Raw genomic sequence first — 25682 nt, 5'->3', positions numbered from 1 at the left:
ACGGAGAAACCAAACTCATACCTCAGCTCCTCACTGTCATGTTTGTCACTATAAACACCCACAAAGCAGATAACAACAAAATAAAAAGCTTGCCTTTGCTACCTTAGTGTGACCTTTGCTACGGGGAAAAAACCTTGACTGCAACTTTATTAGTATTCCAAAGGAACGCAGGTCAGATCTGAATGCTTTCAACCATAAACATCCAATCCAAGAATCGCAAAGAACCCAGACTAACATCAACTACAGTTTACAATAACAGCAGCAGCTCCTGACTGCAACCTGCAACTGCACTCTAACATGTGAATTGCAACAACATACTGTATAATTATGGTTTCTGCTACACTGAGACTGGGAAGAGTAGAAACAACAAATCAATTCTTGCTTAATACGATGAAAGAGGGAATGAAATTAGAAGGTTGAAAGAATCTGTAATTAACACAAACACACACACACACACACACACACACACAGACACAGCATATCCCCGTCAAAGCCCCTGATTCGCCTCGTATGAATCATAGGAGCTGTTCTTATGAATCAGCCAGGATCCTGCTGCTCAGTAAAATCACTTCTCTGCCATTAAATCTGTCTCACCAAATCCATTAAAAACACCACAGAGACTTGGTGACTCTTTGGCTGCGAGCCTGTGGAAAGCGTCGGCGCTCGCTCCGCACTCAGACAGCCTGAACTCTGTGCAGAAGGAAATGATTCTATTCAGCAGAATGGCCTGAAATCACCTCCTCGCTGCACGCTGCTGCAGGTAGAGAACGCCTCGCTGCAGGAGATTATTAGAACCTTTCCAAGATAAGTGCTCCTAATTGGACTTCAAACGATATCCAGTCCAGGATTCAGTGTTTACAAGTTTGGGGAAATTATTATTTTCACATAATATTATGCAGTAACAGCAACAGAGCTGAATAAAAACACAAATCAACATCTCATTGCTTATATGACCATTTGAGATAGTTTAGGATACATTTCAGTAGATTACACACTCATACTGATCATTTCTAAGGTTTCTAAGAGGAGATTTGATTTGTGTGTGTGTCTGGCATCTACACACACACATCCTGCCACACACACACCAACCCAACATATGCACAAATTGCCCCGACTGTAATCCAGTATAGTTTAGCAGCCCATTATTCGCTGCTATACTCCGGTTTCAGACTATGGAGGTGGAAGATAGCACTTCCTCAGGCACTTAGCACTCACACAAAGCCTATTTTACATTGTGTACCATGCAGGAAGCCAGAGAGGACCCGGGCTGCTTATCAGGATATATACTGGGTCACAAATGGATGAGTGTACAGTGCGTGAGTGTGTGTGTGTGTGCACGTGTGTGTGTGTGTAGAGGAGGTGAGTGTGCATCCATCTCAGAGGTGTCACAGTTATCTCCTGAGGCCAGAGAGAAAGAGCGCGGGCGAGGGCAAAGAGGAATACACAGATGGATGGACGGAGAGGGAGAGAGAGAGAGAGAGAGAGAGAGAGAGAGAGAGAGAGAGAGAGAGAGAGAGAGAGAGAGAGACCCTGCTGTCAGCAATGTGCAGGGAGGCGTAAGACGTGGTCAGTGTGTCAGTGGCCCATTCAACCCCCACCACACACACACACACACACACACTCACACACACACACACACATACACACACACACACACACACACACACACACACACAGATGAATCCAGCTGATGCTAAGCCTCAGAATTTCGCTCCACAAAACACCAAATCTCAACAAAACCGGAACAGAGAATGTGACAAAGTGAAACTTCCATTTGTCTTCCAGCTCGGTGACGACACCCGAGCGTTAATTTTAGCTCTACGGATCTCAGCGCATCTTCGTTTCCCAGCGTTCTCCCTACACACACACACAGTGGAGGCAGAGTCGTTTCATGCTTTGTCTTCTCCTCTGCATTCCTTATAACAACAATCTCACTTCATCTTTTTGGTGCGGTTTCTCTCATTTCCTGGCCTGATTGCCGCATCAACACTCACACACACACGGCGGTCGTGTCGTGTCTGTAATGAGGTTTGGGGGGTAAAAAACTCCCAAGTGATTTATTTGCATATCTAACTATTACAGTGGGAACAAAATGGTGGAAATTTGGACAAAAAAACAACAACGCAGAGCACAATGTCTGGTTGAGTATCAATGCTTTTGGTGGTAATTAAGTAAAGGTCCAATACACACACATTTACAAGGTGGCAGGCTTGTGTTCTTTATCTGAGACAAACAGGCTTTCCACTTCCAACACCCATGGCCAAATGTTTCATTAAAAAAGGGTCTGTGTGGATATATACACACTCGTACACACACTCCTACACAAAAGGCGCTGGCTAGCACAATTCGCCAACCACCTGCTCCCTCGTCTCGAGTTCTTGTCGAACAGGTGAGGAGAAGCTCCGGCACTGTGACAAGCTCAAACACAACATTACTCATCAGGGAGAGAGCGAGAGAGGGAGAGAGAGAGAGAGAGAGAGAGAGAGAGAGAGAGAGACACTCAGACTTTGGCCCATCTGTGTCAATTCCTCCAGCCTGATTGAGATAAACAGGCTGATTGAGTCATCACAGGAATTATGAATCGACAGGCTGCGAGTCAGTAGATAGAAATCACTCCACGCTCCGGACGGTGATGCCAGCTTTTTAAATTTGCTTTGAGAAGCTCCGATGACTGAAGCGGAGCTGCAAATTGACCAGCCAGACGATTTACTTAAGAGATTTTCACACCGGGTCTCAAATGCTTTGCCTTGTGTCCATAAAGGATCACAAATGTTTCCCTCTAATGCGTCGCCGCCACTTCATCAGGTCTAATCTGTTCTCTACCTGTTATATTTGGCGTATCAGACATAATGCAGGGTCTCATTCTCTTCCCTGACAAAAGCGGGACCGGAAGTCAATTGTGTCCAACGGATCACCCTGATTCTTTTTCACCAGTAAACAAACTCATTAGGCTTTAATCCAGAACGGGGAGCCGCTGTTGGTTTTGCCCCGAGTTTAGACGAGACGCTCTGGCCGACAGCCTGACCACCTGCCTGGCCGGTCGGCTGACTGATCGCTTCATTAACACCGCTCCCGTCCCAGGAGAGGAAAGTCGTAAAACAGTTAAACAAAGCTGCTCTGTCTTCGCACGTAGCGTTGAGCAGGCATCGTTCTGTCTTCCTGGGCAGAAGTGAGGGATTCCTCGATGACGGAGACATCAGTCAGACAGAGAGACTCTCCTCCTCCGCCGCCGCCGCCGCCGCTCCTCTGCTGACACTGACAGCTTTTCCTCAGATTTCCCCACCTCAGTCTAAATCTCAGAGCTGCTGCTGTGATCCCTTCACACACACAGCACTTTTCTGTGTTGTTGTTGTCGTCAATAAGCAGGAGGAATCCACCGAGCAACACATCTGGCCTCGCCCTGACCTCGCTGCCAGCTTTACTTCCTCAATATTTGGATTTTTTCCCTCTGCTTTGTGTTTTCCATTTCCCCCCGCAGCAAGAACACACACACACACACACACACACACACACACACACACACACACACACACCACATCTACATCCGCAGTGTGTGCCGCTTGGTATTTACTGCACGAGGAGTATTCTATTAACTATTTATGAAATGACTTTAATTTGAGGCGGTTAACAAGGTGGGGTGTCAGGGAGCGGCCGCGTTAAAGTGACAAGGAGAACGGGGCTGACAAGTGGAAACCTACGTGATGGAGAGCGTACGCAGAGATTTAGTAATCAGATTAGGTTCTGCATCGGGTGGTTTGTCTTTGATGCCTTCAGTCGGGATGTTTACACACAAAACGCTGCCATTTCTGTCAGGATTGTATGAAGTGTAAGCTGAGTGAGTGAGTGAGAGGCACACACACCGACGGAATTAAGATTCCATCATTCTCCGCACAGACTGGACTCTTTGTTGAGGGGACGGACAGCAGGTGAGGTTGTTTACTCACCATTATAAGACAATGGATCGTCCACATGAGTGAATCGATTCACATTAGCATAACGTCGGTGTGTTACTCCCAACACATTTCTGCAATTTATGCTGATTTCACTCTGATAATGGTGTTTAGAGAACGCATTGAATAAAGGAAGGTTTATTGGTGTAATGGTGTTGTTTTGGAGCCTTTGGAGAGGTTTGCTTTAAGTCCCACCGTCCACATCTGAACCCAGATGGCGTCCAGAACAAACCGGAGCAGTTTGAAGCTGGTTTTGGCCCGTGGATGTAAAAGTGATGTAATCAAATGTAAAATAAGCAAAGGAGAGAAAGACGCTAAGAGAAAGGATAAAAAATGCTAGAATTATCCAGCAGATTCAGTGATCTTATTAACAGTTAATGAGGTAAATAGGGTTCTGCTCCCTGTGCCACAGCTGCTTTAGTTTGATGTTCAAAACAAAAACAAATAGAAATGTTAATTTGCATTTGTTTTGGAAAATACTGGACGGAATGGAGAAGAGGCGAGGGTTAATATTCCACTAGCCCTTAGACCTTGTTGGAAATGTGCTGCGTTAATATCATTTCAGGCTGCCCACAGTGGAAGATGGTGCAATGTGTGTGTGTGTGTGTGTGTGTGTGTGTGTGTGTGTGTGTGTGCGTGTGCGTGCGCAAGTCTTTATCTTTTTAATCTCAATTCGATTAAACTTGATTAAAGATAGATAAAGGCACACAGAGGGGAGGGGTCTCTGTCTTCACTCTGCACACACACTTTCCCCTCTCTCACACACACACACGCACAGACAGATAGTCACAGCACATATTTTTTACATACTGTTTATTTACGACAAATTGCCACATCAAAGCTGGACAAACTTTAATTACACTGTTACAATACCATGATAGCTTCTGAAAGATATAAAAGCGAGCTTTACGGTATTTGATGAGTCTGACAGCGTCGGCGATGCAAAGTGCTTTGAAGACCTTAAAAGCAGCCCGGAGAGAAAGGTTGGCTGATGGGAATCTAACTTTGTGTGGGATGAGGACAGCCCGAGTGCTTTTACATGGCATAAGCTTTTTACATGACAGTTTAAATGAAAAATTCCCCTCCTGGGCAAGATGAGCCCCATCTTTTAAAACGCTGTGAAAGTTGTTTGGGCTCTGGCTTGATGTGGCCGAGGTGCCCGCCTGAGCCGCCTGCGCCAAAAAACAAATTGCTGCCATTGCAGCCTGATGAGGAGGAAGGACGTGTGAGGCTGCAGTTATCGCACCTTTTCATTACTCAACTTTCCTGACAGCTTATCTCTCGGCTTCAAAATTATTCCCTTCAAAGGCTCAAGAGGCTGAGTCAGTGGGGGGGTGGAGGTGGGTGTAGGGTGGGGCGAAGGGGAAACGGCGAGGATGGTGATGGAGAGAGAGACGTAGAGATAATAAAAAAAAGAAGAAGAGACAGAAAAAGTGAGACAAAGACCCACACACACACAAACACACACACACAGAGCACAGAGACATGATGGCGACAACTCATGGAAACACTTCACTTTACTTTACGTTACTAATTACCAGTTTAGGCTGAAAAAGGCCAGATCTGGCAACCGCAACTTTGATATGGAGTTTTGAAGGCATGTGATTAAAGATGGATGAATTACAGCTCCAAGGAGAGAAAACTGTGTGCTGATTGGCTGACGGTGGCTGAGAGGAAATTGTAAAATAAATAGACCAATCAGTCAATATATCACATTTAAATATGGCCTCTGCACAGTTGGTGTATACGGTGAAGGATGACTCATCTGATCGCATCACTTCTTTTCTCTGGAGAGAAGCAGCCTATAGATTTTGTTCCACTGAGCTCTCGGTTGTGCAATTCTCCGTCGTGCTCTGGCGGAGAGGAAAGGGTCACAGCCAATCAATGTTCAGTTTTTCCGAGCCAACACTTTTATCCTATGAAGATGCATCTCCCCCTCACACACACACACTTCTAGGACACTCAATGGGCCGATCTATAGGCCACCAGGGGCTCAACCAGGGTGTGAGAATGAAGGAGATAATGCTGGAAATAATGAAAATCTGCCTCTGCTTGTGACGGTTCAGAGCTTTTACAACATGTTAAGTGCACATTAGAAAAAGCCACAAAAAGGCAACATATGCTATCTCGTCTGGTCAGTGTTTGTGATAATTATCTGGTTCTGTCGAATCAAGCATTTGGTTACCGGGTCATCTTCCATTCTCTTCCCCTCGACGTCACATACGGTACATAAGCATGACCTTTATGTAGACATTTCACTTGGATTAAGAAACACTCAAGTGCCAAGAGGCATTTTTCAAGTAAAACACTTATCAGCTCGACCGCTCGCCTGCAGGTAATCACACCTTAGTGGATCAGCCAGGCAGAAAGGCAAATCAGAGAGCGGGTTCACATTAGAGGAAAAAATATCCTCAGGGGTGAGAAAACGTCTCCGGTCCTGATAAAGAACCATCAACACCGTGACATCGCCTTCACCTTCACAAGACTCCTACAGGAAGTAAGTCTGCAGGGGTGCTAATATTATTGGCCTCAGAAAATGACTCCAAACCTGCCGAGATGGTAGATGGTGAGTCAGATTGCTCTTATGTCACAGCAGCATCACTGTATCCACCTCACACATATATATTTGAGTGTTCTTTTCTTATATTGTTGCATATCTGAAGCCATAAAAGCAAAATCAGAAAGGCCCACTTCTGATTCTTCCCACGTGCGTTCCAGATCCAATATGATGGAACTCTGGCGTGCTTGTTGATGAATCCCAACGGATCTTGAATTGAATGCATGCTTGAGTGAGTTGGTGATTAGCATTGGAAACGCCCCCAAAAATGAAAATAAAACAGGCAGCGCGTTTCAGGCCGGCGTGTAAAATAACCACTTGTCACGCAGAATGGATGGACGGACGGCTGCATGCAACATTAAAGGACATATTGTGAGTGTATCCGTACGTAGACATGAGCACTGGCTGCAGAATTTACATCTTCTTCTTCTCTTACGCACTTCCTTCACACACAGCCTGAACACGTTCCGTCAGCCGTCCATCACCTACAGTTTTCCTTCACGAATGAGCGAGAATCACATTTTACACTCATAAGGGTGACAAACATGCGCTCAATCCTGGTTGCAATGCGGCGACGCCTGTCCGCCAGGTTGTTCCCTACGTCTTCCTTTGTGTCCATTACAGTAAATCACACCCGTTCCATGCTATTGGCTAATTAAGTTTCGCTTGCTTAGTTTTGATTAGAAATCTGTCAGTTTTTGTTAGAAGCAGAGGCGGCTACACATTAAAAGCTAAATGGAACACACCTGCAATGTTCTTCAGGATGTATTTTCTTCAGAAGGCACCACACTACCCCACCCATAACCCCACACAGGGTAAAAGGGTCTAATGAAGCTGCTATCAAAGGCTTGAAGAGAGGCCATCTGAGTACAGCGTCTATATGGGAGCACCTGTCATATTTGTCCATTTGTTACTGGAACATAACCCCTACACAAGGCAGAAGACAAATGTGAAAGCCTGCAGATGAAGGAGAGAAGGAGCTTAGGAGTCAAAGTCAATCTGAATTAGCAATACAACGCTATCGATCATGTTCAGTGCTCAAAATATGAGCAAAAAACTTTTTCCATCCAAGGACTCGGACCTATTATGTCCAGTTCTGGAGTGTTACCAACGAAATACAGTTTTGGAGATACAGCAGAAAATGGTGATACTTCATCCCGTGGATTGAAAAGCTTCGTGTTCCTGCTTCCAAGTCAAGAGAAATGACAGGAGCCTCGATGATAAATTCACTTTTAAAAACCTCCTGAGATGTCTAAAGTACATTGAGCTAAAATGGGGGTTTTGTCCAGCAACAGCAGTTTGTTATAGACGTATCTGAGCTTTAAACTAACAGAGTAGATACAGGCAGCAGAGGGTAAAGTCACATAGTATTTTGTTGAATTATGGCAAAATAAGGAAAAGTGGAGAATGAAATCATTAAAATTCCCCAACATGGAGCACAAAGAGTCCCCAATTTTGTCGAATTTTCCTGCTTTCAGTTTAGTTGAAGTGCAAAGTGCAGCACAGAAGGTAGCAAGTCTTCCTTTCACACGTCAGCCAATGCCATTTCATCGTCAGTGTTCTCGACGAAAACGCAAATTGGGAGGTGAAAACAATCAGAAACTATATATTTGCCCTTGAGTGAAAGCCTGAGAGGCGAGAGTCTGAAAGGCTCTTATGGCTTCAGTCATTTCTCATGTGGATTCCTGCTTTGTTTATCTCTCCTCTGACTGTAATTGGCCTTTTACTTCACCAGGCAAAGTAAAATAAAACTGACAACAGCGCTGTTTGGACCTGCTGTTAGAAGCTGCAGACCTCCTGCAAACTTCCTCAGATTTATGCCTCGGCTCTTTGGCAAAAGGCTTTTCTGCTATCTATATTTGTCCACAAAGAAAGAAAATAATGTTTACTCACTCCTCTCCTTGAGGTGGCCATTAAATGGAATCAGAAGGGTTTGAAGGAGATAAACTCTCACCAAAACATACGGAGCAAAGAGCAAAAGATCTTCCAAATTGCTGTTATCCAGCAACATTAATGGTTTGATTTCATCCCTAAAAGAACATTTGAATAAATCTCACTGGTTGCTTTTCAAAAGGGCAGCAGGTATCAACGTGAGACTTAAGATCAACTCCCTTTTGAATGGGATTGTTCGCTCAGAATTGCAAATCAGCGAGCTTCATGTGGGGTCTGGAGGAAACCCAATTAAGCTGCTCAGTCGAAAGAAACATTATCTAGTATAATCTCGCCAATAAAACAGTTTATGTGGCTTAACCCGGGAGGAGAAATACGACTTCTATAGTGGCTGTCAGCACTGCATCTAATACCTCCTTTACCTCAGGAGAGATCGTTCCTTATGTCTCAACTTAGCCGGCACAAACTGCAACTGAAAGCGAAACGTGCCGCAAACATACTCGTGTGTCTCTTTTCAGGTAGGACATCTTCACGACATCATCCTATTTTCATTTTTGTCCGTTTATAGCAACTTTTCCCTTACAGCCATTAAAAGTGATAGTAAATGAGGTGAAAAGAGGCACAGAGTATCCTGTTATATATCTCACTTAGTTATCAAGCTTGACTGGAAACCACAAGTGCTGCTCCTCCTCCGCTCCAGGTGGGGCCCAGACATTAACACCTTCAGATATTTCAGTTCCAAGAAAGTTCTATTTTACACACACACACACACACACGCACAAATTACAACCAAGCAACACACCTGCTAATCAGCTCATTAGTATTGATCACCCCGATCAAACTTCTGCTCACATATGAGTCATTCTGTCCCACATCACCGCCACTTTGCCTCCATGGCCAGAAAGCAGCAAAGAGGAAATCAATAAGTGTTAATTTATTACAGTGACTGTGATCAACCCTGTTTATATGATTAAGAAATATTACATTACTATAATTACAATATCATTTACTTTAGCACAGCCTCAATAGGGAGCTCCTGATCGAGCATGGAGTGTAAATGTGCTCATTACCTCTTCTGTACATACTGTACGTGTGTGTGTGTGTGTGTGTGTGTGTGTGTGTTGCTTTGAATTTGCAGCCTACTGTTCTGTCTATGGCCTTTACTTTTAATATATTTACATTCCATTTCATCAACATAATAATGAGGCACAAACAGTCAAAGCTCAATATATGGAAACTACTTTTAGCAGCAGTTAACGAGCAATCCTCCCGGCGCTCGCTACATTTGTGCAAACTACACGGCCTTCACGCTCCTTCACTTGATGGAGTTACATGGAGACGATGGTGTGTGGGTGTGTGTGTGTGTGTGTGGCTGGTGGTTTAAAGCTGCCTGAACTCTATATGCAGCTGTAAAGGTGCAAGCACAAACTAATGGAGGCAGATATGTGTAGTATCATCAGGTGATTAACCGCCGGAGCATCGCCACTGAACTGTGCAGAATTGTACTTGAGAGCGTTCACTTTCCATGGCACTCATTAGAGAGCACACACACACCAACACACACACGTCCACCAAGGACATGCACGCAGAGACAAAACGGGCCTTGGCATCCTTTTTTTAAAACAGAAAGCAGACTTCTCCCTCTGCCTTTGACCCTTCCTCATTACTGGGTTGAAGAGAACAAGCATACTTCACACAGAAGGGGTCAGGGGCTCACACACAGATCTTTAATCAAAGCCAATAAAGGAGCTGCTTGGTGGGTTCGTGCAACTTCTGCTCATAAATTTGGGACAGGATTAAAATCTCTGCTGTAGATTATAAACTAGGTGATGTAAGCGATCTGGGATTGTGTGGCTGCTTGACGACAGAGCTCAACGATTCTGAAGAAAAGATTACTCAAGCGAGGATCAGCTCATGTTGCTCACGTTGAGGATGAAAATGAGGAAAGCCACAGGTGCGTGTACTTGAACGCACCACGTGGGGAATAACAATCCGATACTGAGCAGGGAGGAGAAATCACCTCCTAATAATGAAAAATAACGCCGCTGCCAGCTCGGGGTCAAAGGTCAGTGACTGAATGAGGAAGGAATTAAGAAAGATCAGTGCAGGAGATTTGGGGGTGATTCTCAAAGCGTTTGAAGAGGACTGCAGCTGGGAAACAAACACGCCATCGGCCACTTCAGTCACAACAACAAAGCAGGGACGCGGTGAGACGCCCAGGGAGAAACAAACTCATGCAACGTGGAGGGAAACAGTCAATATTGACCTTTTCTCGCCATTTAGTATTTTAATAGTGCTTCCCGCTTCAGATAAAGAGTCTTCCAGGTCTTAAAGCCAGTCCTGTTTGTTAGAAACGGCTTCACTATCTCTGGAAATCTTACACATCTCTCAGATTGACACAATTCCTACGTAAGAACCGTGCTTTTGTTACAGTATAATCTTGAGAAAACAAGTAGTGTTGTATTGTCTCTCTTAATATAATAAGCCTGTGTCCACTCTATCTGTCCTCCCCAACACAAACACCATCTCTGTCTCCCAGCTGCCACTTTGCACCCACACACATCAATTACGTTGATAGCCATTGTTTATTAACTGCTTTAAATCAAATCACATTGTTGGACTTGTTGACATTTTTGTAATTATGGCTTTTAATTTTTTCTGTGTGACAGAGAGCATTTTAATTAGCCTCCTCAGCTTGATGTTAATGAGTGAATCTGGTGTCTTCTCAAGGTAACAACACAGCTAAGTTGCTCAACTAGACTCTATGTACAAATGTACCTTTAAATAAACTTGAGGCTGAAGACATCCTTCAAGGCCAATTAGCTGAGGCTCAGAACAGAAATAGAGCAGAATGATCCGGTGCTTGAGAAGGAAAATGCAGCATATTACACCTCCAAAGAACGCATTCCTTTCCTTTGTAAGATGATGCATAAGATCACAAAAGGAAATGAAAAGTGAAGTAAAGTGGCATTTGTAAGGAGTGTGATTAACTGTGGGAGAGACAGAGAGGAGACAGGCACTTAAAGGGTTTCTCCTCTCACAATGAAACATTGGTTTTGTTCCGATTCACAGCCGACAGCTGATGTACATGGAAAGAAACTAACAAATGTGTAAAAGGAAAAGTCAGAGTAACGAGAGAACGGGATGACGACTGAGGGAGCAATGCAATCACACCGTGTTGAGCGTTGTAGTGTAAACCTGCTTGATCTCAGCATTCTATCTATCTATGTATCTGCTATTTGTTAAGTGTGTATTTATTTATGAAGAAGACAAACAACTTTCCTACGTCTGAACTGAGGAGGCATCAAAACCACAGCAGCAGCAACTTTCTGTATGAATGTTTAAAACCAAGAGCGGCATCAAATAAAGAGGGACTATAAGGGAGAAATATGATGAGAGACATTAATCTGAGATACAGATTAGTGCTGACAGATCAGATTCACTGCAGATCATTTTCAGAAGCCTTCACTTCTCTCCTCCTTTTGATTAATTACAGGCCAACTGTAAAATCGATTAAATGGGTCTTTGTTTTCATTTCTTTTCATCAGTCCGAGACAAAGAGCAGCGGTGACAGAGCCAAAAACAAACTGTCACATCGATGAAATTAAAAGATGCTCTGCTTTGAATGCATCTTGTCTCCGCTGAGTTCCAGTATTCCATGTTTTCCATACGGAGCCACAGGAGACTCTGGGTCATGAACACAACGACTGCAGAACCCCGGATATAACAGGAAAACTCCAGGAAGTGATTTACTGACTCCATGTATGTCTCCGCCGCCTTCATTTAGATATAAATCTCTGTCATTCTCTCGGTGGAGCGTCCTCGCCCTTTTCCCACCATGCATCAAATCCCCTGCCGTCTTATTTAAAAACCCAATTTCCCATTGTTTACTGACGCATCAGTGCCACTCACCATCAAAGACGGCGTCATAAAGTCAAAACCAATTTCTTTAGAGATCCATCTCGCTTTAATAACATCCAAACTCAAAAATAATGTGACTGGGGTCAAAGAGAAAATACACAACAGAATATAGATTGAAAAAAGGAGGATAAAAAACAATAAACTAACGTGCTGCTGTGTTTGGCACAATTGCTGAATGTTATGGAGACTCAGCAGTGTGGGTGACGGCAGTGAAGGAGGGGTTAATGGTCTATAGGCCTCTGGATTTGCATTTCACTCCATAAACTGCAGTCTGCTGGATTACACAGAGCATTTCATCTAAAAAAATGGCAATTATGCATAAAACGAGTGAAGCATTGCATTCTAGGAGCTCAGCACGGGTCGATGATCCGCTCAATGATTCCTTTATATGATTTAACCCCGTTTAGTATTTAAACCGAACGTTACAGAATAGAAATTAAACACGACAAGCCTTGGAAATGAACTATAAAGACGAGGCATTATGGGGGAAAACAGGACTGGAGCCAGATCTGCTGTGACACACACGGAGCTGAGGTGGAATGCGACTGCTGGAAATCAAACCTACAGTATCTACTTCCTGCTCTTTAGTTGGTGATTCTTGGCTGACAGCTGACGGACAGGTCTGGCTCCCACAGTCTGTAATGAGACGAGCAGTCATATTTAGCCAAGAGGGTTCGGCTTTTGAAATGACTTTTTCCCTCTCTCCTGCAGTTTCAGACAGATAACAGCCGCCTCGCTGTTACAGGTCCAAAGCTGTTCAACATCCCTGACAACAGCTGTCAAGGTAAGTGGGAAATCAAAAAGGATATCTGATACACTGTAGTACGTACAGCCATATCTGTCAGTCAGCCAAGCATGCAGACGCACGCAACAGATGGACTGAGACTGACTGATGAATAGTGGGAGAACATCCTTCACTTCAAGCAAAATGGTAATAAGATAACATTAGAAGAGGACAGGCAGGGAAGTCTAAACTCTAAAGCATCCGGAGGAAAATCTAGTACTTATTCTGCAAATCTGCCTTTGCAGACTTTATTATTCTGATCATTAGTGTAGCAGCCCGTGAGCGATGTGTCAGTATTGTAAGTTGAGCAGAATCTTTTTAAGGTTAAAAGCTTTGCATGACTTAACTCACTAAGGGTGAGACAGGCAGCTCTGGGTTAGGGTTAGATAAAGAGTTTACTTTAAAGTTTCCTATATTTCTGACACTGATTGCACTTTACAGTTTAATGTACAGATGTTGACCTGATTGATCTCTTTGCAGATGGAAACACCACGTATTTAGATCCTTTTCTTCACCCAGGCCAGGAATGTAAACAATGTTACAATGTGCACTGACACACAGGGAAACATAGAGTTCAGTCTGTGGGAGGGCGAATGGAACAAGTCAAAGTATGTCAGAGAAGAAGAAAATGTTTCCACTGCTATCAGATGTTTGTTTGGTTTGCAAATGACTTATTCTAACAGTTAACTACACTAATACGATACTGATGAAGTGAACTTCCTGAGGCATTCAAGTGCACATAATGGAAACACCTCCCTCAATGCCACACTCACAGGGTAGAAGAGCAATCCAAGGCTCAAGCTGGGAAGTTTTATTTCTTCTCAAAACATAAACTCAAAGCGGCTGAGATGGATTTACAGTATTTGAACTTAGAAAGATAAGAGAGTGTGATTAAACCCTAAAAGTGAGACTCAGATACGGTGCCCTATTTGAAAGTAATGAAGCCTGCTGCTCCACATGCAAACTATCTGTCACACATTTGCCGTTTCATTTTTCTCTTCAGATAGCATCTCAATGCAACAGATAGCAGCTGTCTGACCGCTTTCTTGGAGTAATTTCTTCCTCGACCCCAAAATCAAAAAACAGGTTTAAACCCCTGCAGACTCCTTTCATCTGCGCTACAGATGGAGAGGGGGAGCCGGGGACGGAAGCTAAGATGAAGACGAGAGGCGGGGGGAAACGCTCTCACTGATGCCAGAGAGGAGGTGTGCCGGGCGGGAGAGGAGATAATGAGGAGCGGTTTGTGTTTGAGAGGAGCGCGGAGGGGAAAAGGATGAGGGAGGAGGCGGGAGGAGGAGGATGAAGGAGACGAGCGGAGGATACAGAGGTGTGACGACGTGAGGTGTGAACCCGAGAGCAAAGGCAAACCAGCAAAGCTGCATCGTAACCCTGGGATGAAAAGTGTTAGGCTTTAACCGGCCGGAGGAGGAGAGGAGCTTCTAAAGGGCGCCATGATGAAACCAGAGATCTGCCATGTTAACGCTGGAGAAACAGGGATTCAACAAACTCTCACCCTCTTCTCTAAAGCTGAAGGTCAGCTTTCTGTTTTGGAAATGATTCTAAAATTAGAACGATGCTCATTACAGCGTTTACCTCCATCAAGGCAGAGCAAGCCTGGAGAAAAGTTTAGGTTGCTCTCATAAAAAGAAAGAAAGAAACACAATAAAGTCGATATAAATCTCATTTCCAAGCCTCAGAACATCCTGTTTGGTCAAAGTTACATAGTTTCAGCTTATTCTTAATTTAAATGTGTTTACTGGCAGCCTCTGTAGTTGGAACGTTGTGTTATGTAGCCAAAATGTTATAGATTCTTGCTCGTTTCTATGGCTACCTCTTTTTTGTCCACACACGGCTAAAACGAGGTTGCTTCACCCACGTTGCTAATAGAAAAAGTTTCATCTGGTCTTCAGCCTTGTTTTCACCTTTTCTGTTCACTTTCCAGCTCATTACCGAGGAGTGAAACCACAGCAACCTGGCTTTGTGTCAACAGGAGCCGGTTGCCGCAAGCTACCTCTAGTTTAGCAAACATTAGCAGAAATCGCTAATTGCTTGAGAAGCGGGAATCACATGCTAACGTCTCAAAGCAGAGAGATACATCCAAACTATTGGCTACCGAATCAGAACAGTGGTTGTTACACTTTGGCTTTTGTAAATATGGTAAGAGTCTGGCTTCAAAGTTGCTCGGCCTTGGTGGAATAATACATTCTGGAATTATGCTTTGGGCTCTTGGCTGGAGATACGTCTGGAATCTCAACTACACACAACAGCGACGTGAGCGGGGTCGGCTCACACTCCCGCCACCGTCTGATCTTGTACGATAAGTGGCGGGTAGGAAAACAAAACTAAGCCCACGAGATGGAGAGATTTCTTTATTTGTTTACCCCGTATAGATAACAAAGTGACAGAGCCGAGCAGAGAGGCTAACACCAGGCATTTGGTGAGATAGGTTTAGGGAGTGACTCAGCTTTTCTGACTGGAGTGGAAAAGTTCATTCGCCTGGAGGGAGAAGAGCAAAGACTCGACGTAGAAAGAGAACAAGCAGCGCACACGCACACGCACAGACACACACACACACACACACACACACACACCTGAAAGCTCACTGGCCGGAGACGATCCAGGAGACAGAGACGTCACAATCCTGCCCTCGCTGCTTTAATGTGACAGCTAAGTCGTAAAAGGGTGAACAGCAACAACAGAATGTGAACGACAGACCATAGGCCGGGCGGTTAGCAGCCACGCAAGCGTGCTCAAGGTTTCACCAGGAGATCTGTGTCCCCCGGAGACGCTCCATCATGTTCACAAATTAAAGCTGCATGAGACAACGACTAGCCTAATGAATTCAGGAAATAGGCTTCATGGAGATCCGTGTTTCTCCTCTGAGCTCCTTCAAGAAGACAAATTCCCTCACATTTATTGTACTTGCCGTGTAAAGTGCTTCTGATTCTGACTGTAATTACTCAATCAAGCTCCCTTACAGCAGCAATTATCACATGGGCCACGCCGCCTGAACACGCCGCCGGCCTGATTGCTAAATGTACAGTCACAGTGAAAATGTGACTGACTGTGTATGTCACACTGCAGGCATGATCAGGTTAAATGCAGACTTTCAGAAATATAACAGATGTAAATAAACATTATACAAGGTTAGTTGAGGTTTCTGTGCCTGCGTCTCTGCTGACACAGACTTCCTGCCCCTAACAGTCTGCAGTTATCACTTGTCTCCGTCTCCTCCTCTAAAATGTAGAGCGCCCGAGCAGAAAATGCCGCATTCCTTTTTAGATTGGACGTGTCAATTTAGCCTCCACACCGGAGGAAGGAGGCGTAAAGTGTGTGTGTCTTTAGAATGGAGCGGCTCAGTAACACACACAAATGAACATGAAGGATGTTGAGGATTACCTCCTCACTATGTGGCAGGTCTTCCAGAAACCATCTAAAGTGGCCGCGATGAAGATGAAGATGAAGATGACGATGAAAGAGTCAAGGCACTAAAAGGGATTTCTCATTACCGCCTGTGTAGAAGTGTGTTGGGTGTATGACTGACCGACACACTCATCAGAAATGCTTCGAATATTATCACAATTATGCGTCGAAATGCAAAACACTTATTTGCCTCAGAGAATAGAGCAGCGATGAGAATAGAGCAGAGAACTAGGACGCTCCCTCTCATAGAGTAACCACCAGAAGACTTGATGATATGGAAAATTGTAGCAATTAGGTTTAATGTAGATCATCTTCCCCTCTACCCCTTTATCCCTTCATTATCCTTTGTTGTGTTTTTCTCTTTTGACCGAGCTGAGTGGGACACAGTCGGGCCCTGTGATGAATAAAAGCAGCTGGCAAGTGGAGTGAAAGGCTGGATTTCAGCCAGCGAGAGAGCGAGAGAGAGCAAGGGAGAGAGAGAGAGAGAGAGAGACAACGCTGTAACCACAAGACAGCAGTGAAGGCCGCGGCTGCAGATTGTGGTACATTTATTAATTAAAAAACCTTCTCTTTCAATTATCTCTCTGCTCCGGCTTCATTCAGACCAAGGAGAGAGAGGGAAAGAGAGAGAGAGAGAGAGAGAGAGAGAGAGAGAGAGAGAGAGAGAGAGAGAGAGAGATTCTACGAGTGTTTTGTATTAAAGGAGATACTGACTGTGAGGTGCTCTACCTGTTATTCATCATCCATATTTTTCCCTGTAAGTCCGTTCAGCTGCAGCTTAAAGTTACTTTGGAATATGAGGTCATTTTGAGGAAATTAAAGCTTTACCTCTGCATGGAACTCCCCCCAAAAAGCTGTCACAACCCATTACACATAATATATGAAGCATTTCTCTAATAAGGAGCATTCTAAAGGGACATGTGAAGTTGATTTCCTGGTTTATGTGACACATGGATCCACTCACATGCTCCTGGCTTGAGTTCATGAGTGTCACTTTGTGTTACATGTTTAAATGTTTGTCCCAAACTTGTGTTTTCTATGAGCATGGATCTCAAACTCCCTGTTCCCTGCTCGCTACACACTCCCTCCGTCACTCACATCAAATAGAATAATACAGCCTTCTGAAAGGTAACAGGGTTTGGGTGAATTGTATGGTCAAAGTGAGGCTATTAGGCTATTAGGGGGACTCACACAGTCGATTCCGCCTGAGGTTCTGTTCCAGGAGACATTTATTCAGTTCTGGAGCCTTTAACAGAAGTAAGTAAGACACCTCATTCTATCTTTACAAGAGCGGCTCATCCTGTATGAAACGAATGAGAGTGTGTGTCCGTGACAATTGTAGATGAGATGCTAAAGCCTGCAGAGTGACACAAGGACCTTGCATTAATGAGCTCGGGCCGGCTCCATAGGTTGGACCCCCAGATGCTACATACTGTAGTAAGGAGCGTCAATCATCTCTGTACACTCGAATGGTGAGGTTGCTCACATCCATGGTTTCTTTCCTACATGTGTTCTTTGTTATGTGTTGTTTTTTTGGCACATTTGTAACTCTGTGCTCTTGAGTCCTAATAAAGTGATATATTGTATTTCACTATGTAAACACAAGGCCGCTCTAATTAGCCCCTGACTGGCTGAGGAGCTAATTAACTCCTTGTGCAATCTTTTCACCTGACACCAGAGTAAATAGAGCCCGAATCAGCCTGGAAGTAGAAAGAATAAAGAATAATAAACAACTGCACTTTCAAGCTGAGAGTAAAGAGTCAAAGAACAAAACCACAACATTCTGATAGAAACATGCTGCTGTTTATGTGAATAGGCAGAAATTAATGTTTCATTCTCCTGTGAGGGACTCTGCTCAGTCTCAGAGTGTGTGTGTGTGAAGCCATGAAAGAAGAGGAAACCCATATAATCACACACAGACATACACACGCACACGCAATTCCACAAAACAAGAAAGGATCTCACAACACAGTGTCCAGTGTGGAAACAAGTTTAAAGTTTCCACCTAAACTTTCCCTTTTTTTGATACAGTAGTGCCATCCATCACTTCACAGCTGAAACGGTGCTTTGGTTTGTTTCCAAAATAAGAAGTTTGTGTGAGAAATTGTGTTGTGAAAGGCTGAAGGGGAAGTTAAATGCAGCGAGGTGGGGATATGGTAACAGATATACTGAGATCATCTTGTTTTAGCAGGGATTTAAGTGTCAGCACCAAACAAATAAGCGTGGAAGTGAGAATCCAAAGCCCTGAAATTACAACAAACACTATTCTGATGTTTATACCAAACTGCATCTCAAGAGAAATCAACTTTGACAGGGAGGAGGCATGTAAAGGAGTCTGAGGCAGAGTGGAATAGCAGGCTGTGTGTGTGTGTGTGTGTGTAGCATTCCTATCCCTCTCCTTCTGACTCTCATATTCTCTCTTGTCATGGGTTCACAGTGCATGAAATGACTGAGAAAGTGATGAACAGATACAAGATAGGCTCCGGCTATATATGTGCATGAAATTATGCTAATTGCTGCAGCATAATGTCATCGCTAATGCTCTGAGAACTGACATGTGGGCCCTTGGCGCAAATGCACAAGCACGCACACACACGCAGGCTTTTCAACACATACACACAGGCACAATACACACACACACACACACACACACACACACACAAAATACAATCCACTCAGCTGTCAAAGTTTCTTTCCTGACAGTAATGCAGTGCAAGTTTGAAGCATTGTACTAATCAACACACAAACGCACACACACACACACACACACACACACTACAAAATGTCAGGCACTCGGAGGTCAGTGTGAGTAAGTGGAACATACTGCAGTAAATCTGACCTTTCCTTCCATACATGGTAGCTACTCCAACTTGTCCAACTTCTGCAAGATTGACACAATTGGCATCCACACACACTCATACACTCTCTCACACACACACACTCATACATATATAATGTATTTTCTCCCTGCGGACAAACAGTGATCTGCTCATTTACCATCTAAACAGCCCATTTGTCCTTCTCCCCTCTCCCCTGGGAGGGAAGCAGAGTGTGTCACTGCTGACCTGACAGATGAGCTCGGAGGACAAGCTACTGGTTGCTATGTGGACGATTCTGATAAGGAGACAGAGAGGACGAGGAAGAAAATGTGACATTGAACCGGCACACGACTGACTCACATATTGCACTTTTGCAGCATTATTCAGCATTTTCCTAAGAAAGTGCATTAGGAACGGCAAGATTTGTATGTTTTGAAGCTAAAATGACACAAACAATGCTAACTCAGTATCTAAGCAGCATACAATGACTCACTTTAAGTCTTAGTTGGATTCAATTTGACCGTTTTAAAATGATTCTGCACTTTTGTTTTCTTTCTGAATGTATTCGTCAAATGAAGTATCTATTGTCAAGTGATGCACGTTTGTGTTTTGATGTCGTTTTAGAGCAAGTATGGAAAGCTGCTCTTCATTTTCCTCTCCCGGATCCATTTAAAGTGTTTTAGACGACGAAATTGAACATTTATGTCTCTTTTCTATTCTATCATGAAGCTACTGGAGATGTGTTTTTGACAGTTTTGATATTTAAGTTTCATAAAAATGTTTAGAAGAAGGAAGTTGGGCTGGTGTCCAATGAGACGAGGCTCTCAGCGATGAAGAGAAACATCTGTCATTACAATGGATTTACTCTTGTATTCACTCAGGAGGCTCGGTGGTGACTGGAGGAGGAGGCTGGTCTGTAGGCAGAGATATCCTCATTTCCATGATGAAGTTTGCAGGAAAAACTGACAACATAAATTATTTAAAAACATCTGAACGGGTTTTTATGAGAATAAACCTGCTTAAACTGGATTTTCACCCAGACACATCTTTCTTCTATTGCAGCCTTAGAAATGAAAACAAAGGAGGAAACCAAAATATATGAAAATTGTAAATTCTGTGTTATGGTAAATAAATCTTTGGTTCTGACACTTGGAGGTCAAACTTAAAAGGTCAATAGAATCAATCAGAGCTCGCAGACAGAACAGCGCCTCAATAATTAATAACTAAACTGAATTCAGGATGGGAAAATGTGTTTTTTTTAAACTTGCTATTATTTTCCATTGTCTATTCCAGCTGCAATACTAAAATAAAAGGAGACAACACTAAGAATATGTTGCAGTTCCGTTTAAAAATGTGTGTGTGATTTCAATGCTTTTGCTCACCACAGTAGCTTTGGGAACTTAAGCTCATCGTCTCATAGCAACTTTGTAGATCTCTGGGTGAGTGACTATGTTGAATAGATTAGTAAACAAGTGTCTATTTAAAGTTGGGCAATCACACCATAAAGTGGAACAGCAAAACATAATGTGTGCATTGTGATGAGTGTGTGCAGTCTGGGGGATCTGGCATGCTAACAAGCTCATCAGCTCACCAGCCTGCCAACTAAAAAAAGCACACGCAGCTAATGACACACACACACACACACACACACACACACACACACACACACACACACACACACACACACACACACACACACACACACACACACACACAAACACACCATCTATCATGTGTCACGACCTACTGGGGATCTTTATTGTATTAAACGATATTGTTTTGAAAGACAGCTTGCTCCATTTTGGACTCCCTTCTCCTCAAAGGTAAACTCTGCTAGGCTAAATCTGCGGTTGATCATTAGTTTGTTTGTGTTTAAGGAATGAACAAAAGCTGCATGGACCTCACGCATGTTGGATCTTATTGAAGTGAACGGAACACGGTGAAAAGCTGGATCTGGGGACGAGGCCTCCCAACCGAGCCGAACAAATGAACAAAAGCTACGTTTCACAGGAAAGTGAAGGTCTCCTGCATGGCGGCGACAAAGCTGTGAGATGCTAATGATGTTTTCCCCTCTTGTGTCTATCAGCCCAGCCTATCTGTGATGCTGAGGGAAAGCAAAGTGTCGTGTGCAGTTTGATGACATCGCACCGCCTTCTGCAGACGGTGTTGGGGTTGGGGTTGAAAGTTGCGTGTGCTAAAGGCTGATTGGACGATCAGGAACTCCGATTTGTTTCGGTGAGGAGAGATTAGAGAAGTTGTACGGCTGACAAAGGCAGAGGCAAACTTAATACAGCTGAGGGGAAAGACCCAGTAAAGAACCTCATGATGTTCAAAGGCGCATCAGCATGAAATGATAAGGGAACAGACCAGTGAACGCATCGCCACTTGCATTCAAACTGAAACATGTGATTACAACATTCATAAGAAGCTGCGATTAATTATAAGATCATGAGGAGCGCAACTTCCACTGATGTTAGTCCCACAGCTGGCCACTAGGGGGCTCAGGTGTGCGTCTCAGACAAATGTGTTTCATCTCATCTTGACACATTCCATGGGTGACAGAGCAAGCAGTTTGTTGTTGTTGTTTTGTGCAGTTAGGCACCTATAAGCTTTTAGACGCCCGATCACCTTGAAAGTTCTATATCCTCCCAGGGCGATATCAGAAATGATGATGTCATTCCACATCAAAATGCAGCTACTGCATTCCTGCATAAGTTGGAAGCCTTCAACGATGTTTTTTATCTAAACGGGAACAACCAGATCCGAGGTCGTCCAGGGGGCGGAGAAAATGAAAGCCTAAATGTCTGAGCAGAGATCTGATCAAAATGGGCTTATTGTGGAGATGAACAAAACAGGAGGACACAAATCCCTTTACCTGGGCTTCAATGTGGAGGTCAGCTTCAAAGATGCAGCCTGGTGTCTCAACTGACAGCATTAGAATGAATAAAATGGTGTCACATTCATTCCGAGTCAAACTAATGGGCTGCTTCTCTGAGTTTCTAGATTTCAGGGGTCAGCAAAACCAGCATTTGGAAATAAATCGAATTTTTCAGATGCCGTCTATTAGAAGAAAAGTTATAGCATCCTAAAGTGCCATGGAATTTCATTTAGCAGTTTGAAATGGCTGAACAGAACGCAGCTCTGCCCCCAGTTGTGCATCACAGGAGAGTGAGGGACAGAAGAGAGAGGGGGAAGATAACAGAGCAGCACTCAGGCTGAAGAGCTTCCTCAACACAAATGGAAGAAGGTTGAGACAAGGACAACTAATTGCGTTTCCATGCAACCAGCTTGTCTGTGAATGGACTCAGACAGACTCTGCTCAGATACTAATTCAGTTGTTTAATTTGTTGATTCCGGTGCAACAGGTTGAAAGGATTTCACTGCACTGACAGAATAAAGGAGAGATGGACCGGTGGGTGAAAGGACGGAGAGACAGAGTTCCAATTCATCTGCTTCAGTTGTTCTGCAGAGAGACAGAAGACGGCGTATAGACGACACCCTAGACGAGGCCGGGGAAGGAAGTCTCATGTCTCCCATCTTGAATCTTGGCCCTTCTGAAAAAGACCATTTCCCCTCACCGTGTTTCTCTAAATAAGCTGGAGCGAAATAAGAATAGGTGTGAGAGAGTGGGTCTCTATGTATGTAAAGTGCTGAATTCTGCAAGAGCAGCACAGTGTGAGGAGCTGAAAGAGACAGAGCAGAAAGAGAGGAGACGTCTCCTCAGCAGCGTTTGGTGGAGGAAACGTCAGGCACGTCTGTCGGAGCCTCAGCAAGCCCGGCAGAAGCTCGAGCTTAACTGGATTAAAACAAAACCTGATCTTAATAACTAATAGGCCAAACTCGGCTTGCCTCCTCCTCCTCCTCCTCCCCCCCTCTCTGCATCCTCCCTCCCTCGTCTCCTGATGTCTTCCCTCTTTGTCCTCCTTCAGTGCAGTGCGGAGAGATAATGCTAGAACACTTTCATGCCTTCTCCTGAATTAAACATGGGGAGAACGGCTTGTACTGGCTGCTTAAGTGGAGAGAAAGTGAACCAAAGAGAGACGGAATATGAAAGAGAGGATATAAACAATTTCGTCCCCGGAGCGCTGGTTAACATTTCTTTACAATTAAACAGATCTGTCACAGGAACGCAAACAGAACGGCCCTTTCTTCTTCTCCTCTAATTGGCCCGGTTGAAGAGGACTGCTAGTTGTCGCCGGGCAAAGGCGGCCAATCAGCACGCCGGGGGCTGGTGTAGCCCTCAAAAACTCTCTTCTGAGGCTTTCTTCCCATCTTCAGATCGCATTGTAAGCGCCGTAATCCCGCTCCGCCAATCTCCTATTCCTCTCACGCGCCTCTCTTCATCTTCACCAGCCGATCACACTCCGAAAGTAACAAATCTACCAAACTCAAACTGCAGGCTCAGTGGTGAATAATTGAGGCCATTTCAAACCCTTTGAGTCCCACGTTAAAAAACTCAACACGCTGATATCGTCTCATCCTCTCAGCAGGGATTGCAGTCTCAGGTTCTCTTATTCCTCTCTTCTTCTTCTTCTCCTACTTCTTCTTCAAGGCTCCATCTCTCTGATCTTAGACGAAAAGGTCTGCCTCTCTTTCCCTCTCTCAGTGTATTTGGTATTCCCTAGACGGAGCACACAGCTACCACCCTCCTCCTCCTCCTCCTCCGTTCTCACTCTCTTTCTCGCCGACAGAGCCAGCTGACCTGTTACGCCGTCCTCCACTTAGCATGGGCAACACACTCGCAGCGGCTTGGCAAGGACAAACTCTTCGGGGGCTGCGTTCAGGACTGTAACCTCCCACGGCGTGAGGCGGCGCCGCGGGCTAAAGATCAAGCAAGGACACTTGTTACTGGCATGACCCCATTTTGGCTGTGGAGAAGCGGCTTCTTCAGTTACTAAATGCATTTCACCAACAAAGCCAGTGACCCTGAACACACCAGCACTCTACTTAAGTATAATTTGAGCTTCTGATTCTTTATATTTTCAGACGGTGAGATATTGACCTTTAACTCTGCTGCTTTTGAGAGGGGAACTAAGCTGACACTCTTTGAACACTCAAATTTGGCAGCCATTTGTTACAAACAGGTGAGGGATATAGAAACACAATGGCAAAGCTTTGGTCCGGCTTAGTCCAGACATTCTACATCAACAATTTAGAGTAATAATCACAAAACCACTAGATTTAAGACACAGTTCCTTCTTCCATTCCCTCCTCTCCATCCTTCCTTGCTTCCTCTATATTCTCCGTATTTCTGTAGCATATTCTCTAAGCACACAGAGCTGGAGATAAAGTGAAATGTACAGTTAATGCATGATCAAACACGTGAATGCTGGAACGCAGGATGTTTACTTGTACTGGAACTTTTTTATATATACTGAAGTACTGTTGCTCCCAGTGGATTCATGCTTTTGTAGTGTTTCCTTCTTTAATAACTCAACGTTAAGCTAAAATGACAAGACCTTCAGCAGCCCAGGTGTACTGCACTGCTTTACAGAGGAAAGTGCTGAGGACAGAGTTGTAGTCGGGTATTTATAGACTGATAACACTGTTAATTAATTACCAAGTTTGTTTCCAGCGAGGATTATTTTGGAAGTTTTCTTTCTTTTTATTGAAAATGGGTTTGTGCAAAACAAAGTCATGACTGATGAGGAGTTTTCTGGCTTAGAGTACATGCACACTACGAGACTCTGGGACTCATTAAGCAGGAAAGTTGTGCGAGAAGCCAACTGTTTGGAATTATGGTGCAGTGGAGGAGAGCTGTGTGTCTGTGCGGCATCGTCTCTGTGTAACACACAGACGTACACAAGCCTGAACAGAGGGCCAAGATGAAGGTGGATGATGAAACCTGGGGCCTTCAAAAAAAAAAAGGGATCTGAGTCTCTCTCATCTCCCAACTTCCAAACTGGCTCAGAATGTTGATTGTAGATATTTACGTCTACTAACAGAATATCATAATCAGATTGAAGTCAGCATGAAGGGACATGAGGAACAGACACAGGCTATGTGATTCAACTGCAGTTTACTTGTGTGTGTGTGTGTCTGAAGCAAGATGATGATGTGATTATTACACTTGCCAGACTTTTGCCTTAATTGCAGTACAGACAATAGTGTGTGTGTGTGTGTGTGTGTGTGTGTGTGTGTGTGTGTGTGTACATGTACTAACTGTCGCACCATCATTTCAATTTAATTGGGACGTCTTTGTGTCTGCGTGGGGTTGCCTTATTCATAACAGCTTCTTATGTGTGTGTGTGTGTGTTCCTCTCAGGGGCAAATGGCTGATGAACACAGTCCCCCTCAATCTGCACAGAATAAGTGAGATTCTCTCCCATAATTTTCAA

General features: G+C 44.1%; 1 protein-coding gene across 1 annotated transcript in view; it reads right to left on the bottom strand.

Annotated features, from left to right (window-relative positions):
• Nucleotides 1-25682, bottom strand: part of pvrl2l (PVR cell adhesion molecule related 2 like) — a 198257-nt gene that overhangs the window by 37056 nt on the left and 135519 nt on the right. The window lies entirely within an intron of this gene.

This window comes from Genypterus blacodes, unplaced genomic scaffold (genome assembly GCF_046128005.1).
Source record: "Genypterus blacodes isolate CSIRO-AG114 ecotype Tasmania unplaced genomic scaffold, CSIRO-AGI_Gbla_v1 ptg000438l_1, whole genome shotgun sequence".
Taxonomy (NCBI): domain Eukaryota; kingdom Metazoa; phylum Chordata; class Actinopteri; order Ophidiiformes; family Ophidiidae; genus Genypterus; species Genypterus blacodes.
Note: the sequence above shows the minus strand (reverse complement) of the source record. Positions and strands in the feature narration are given on the sequence as shown.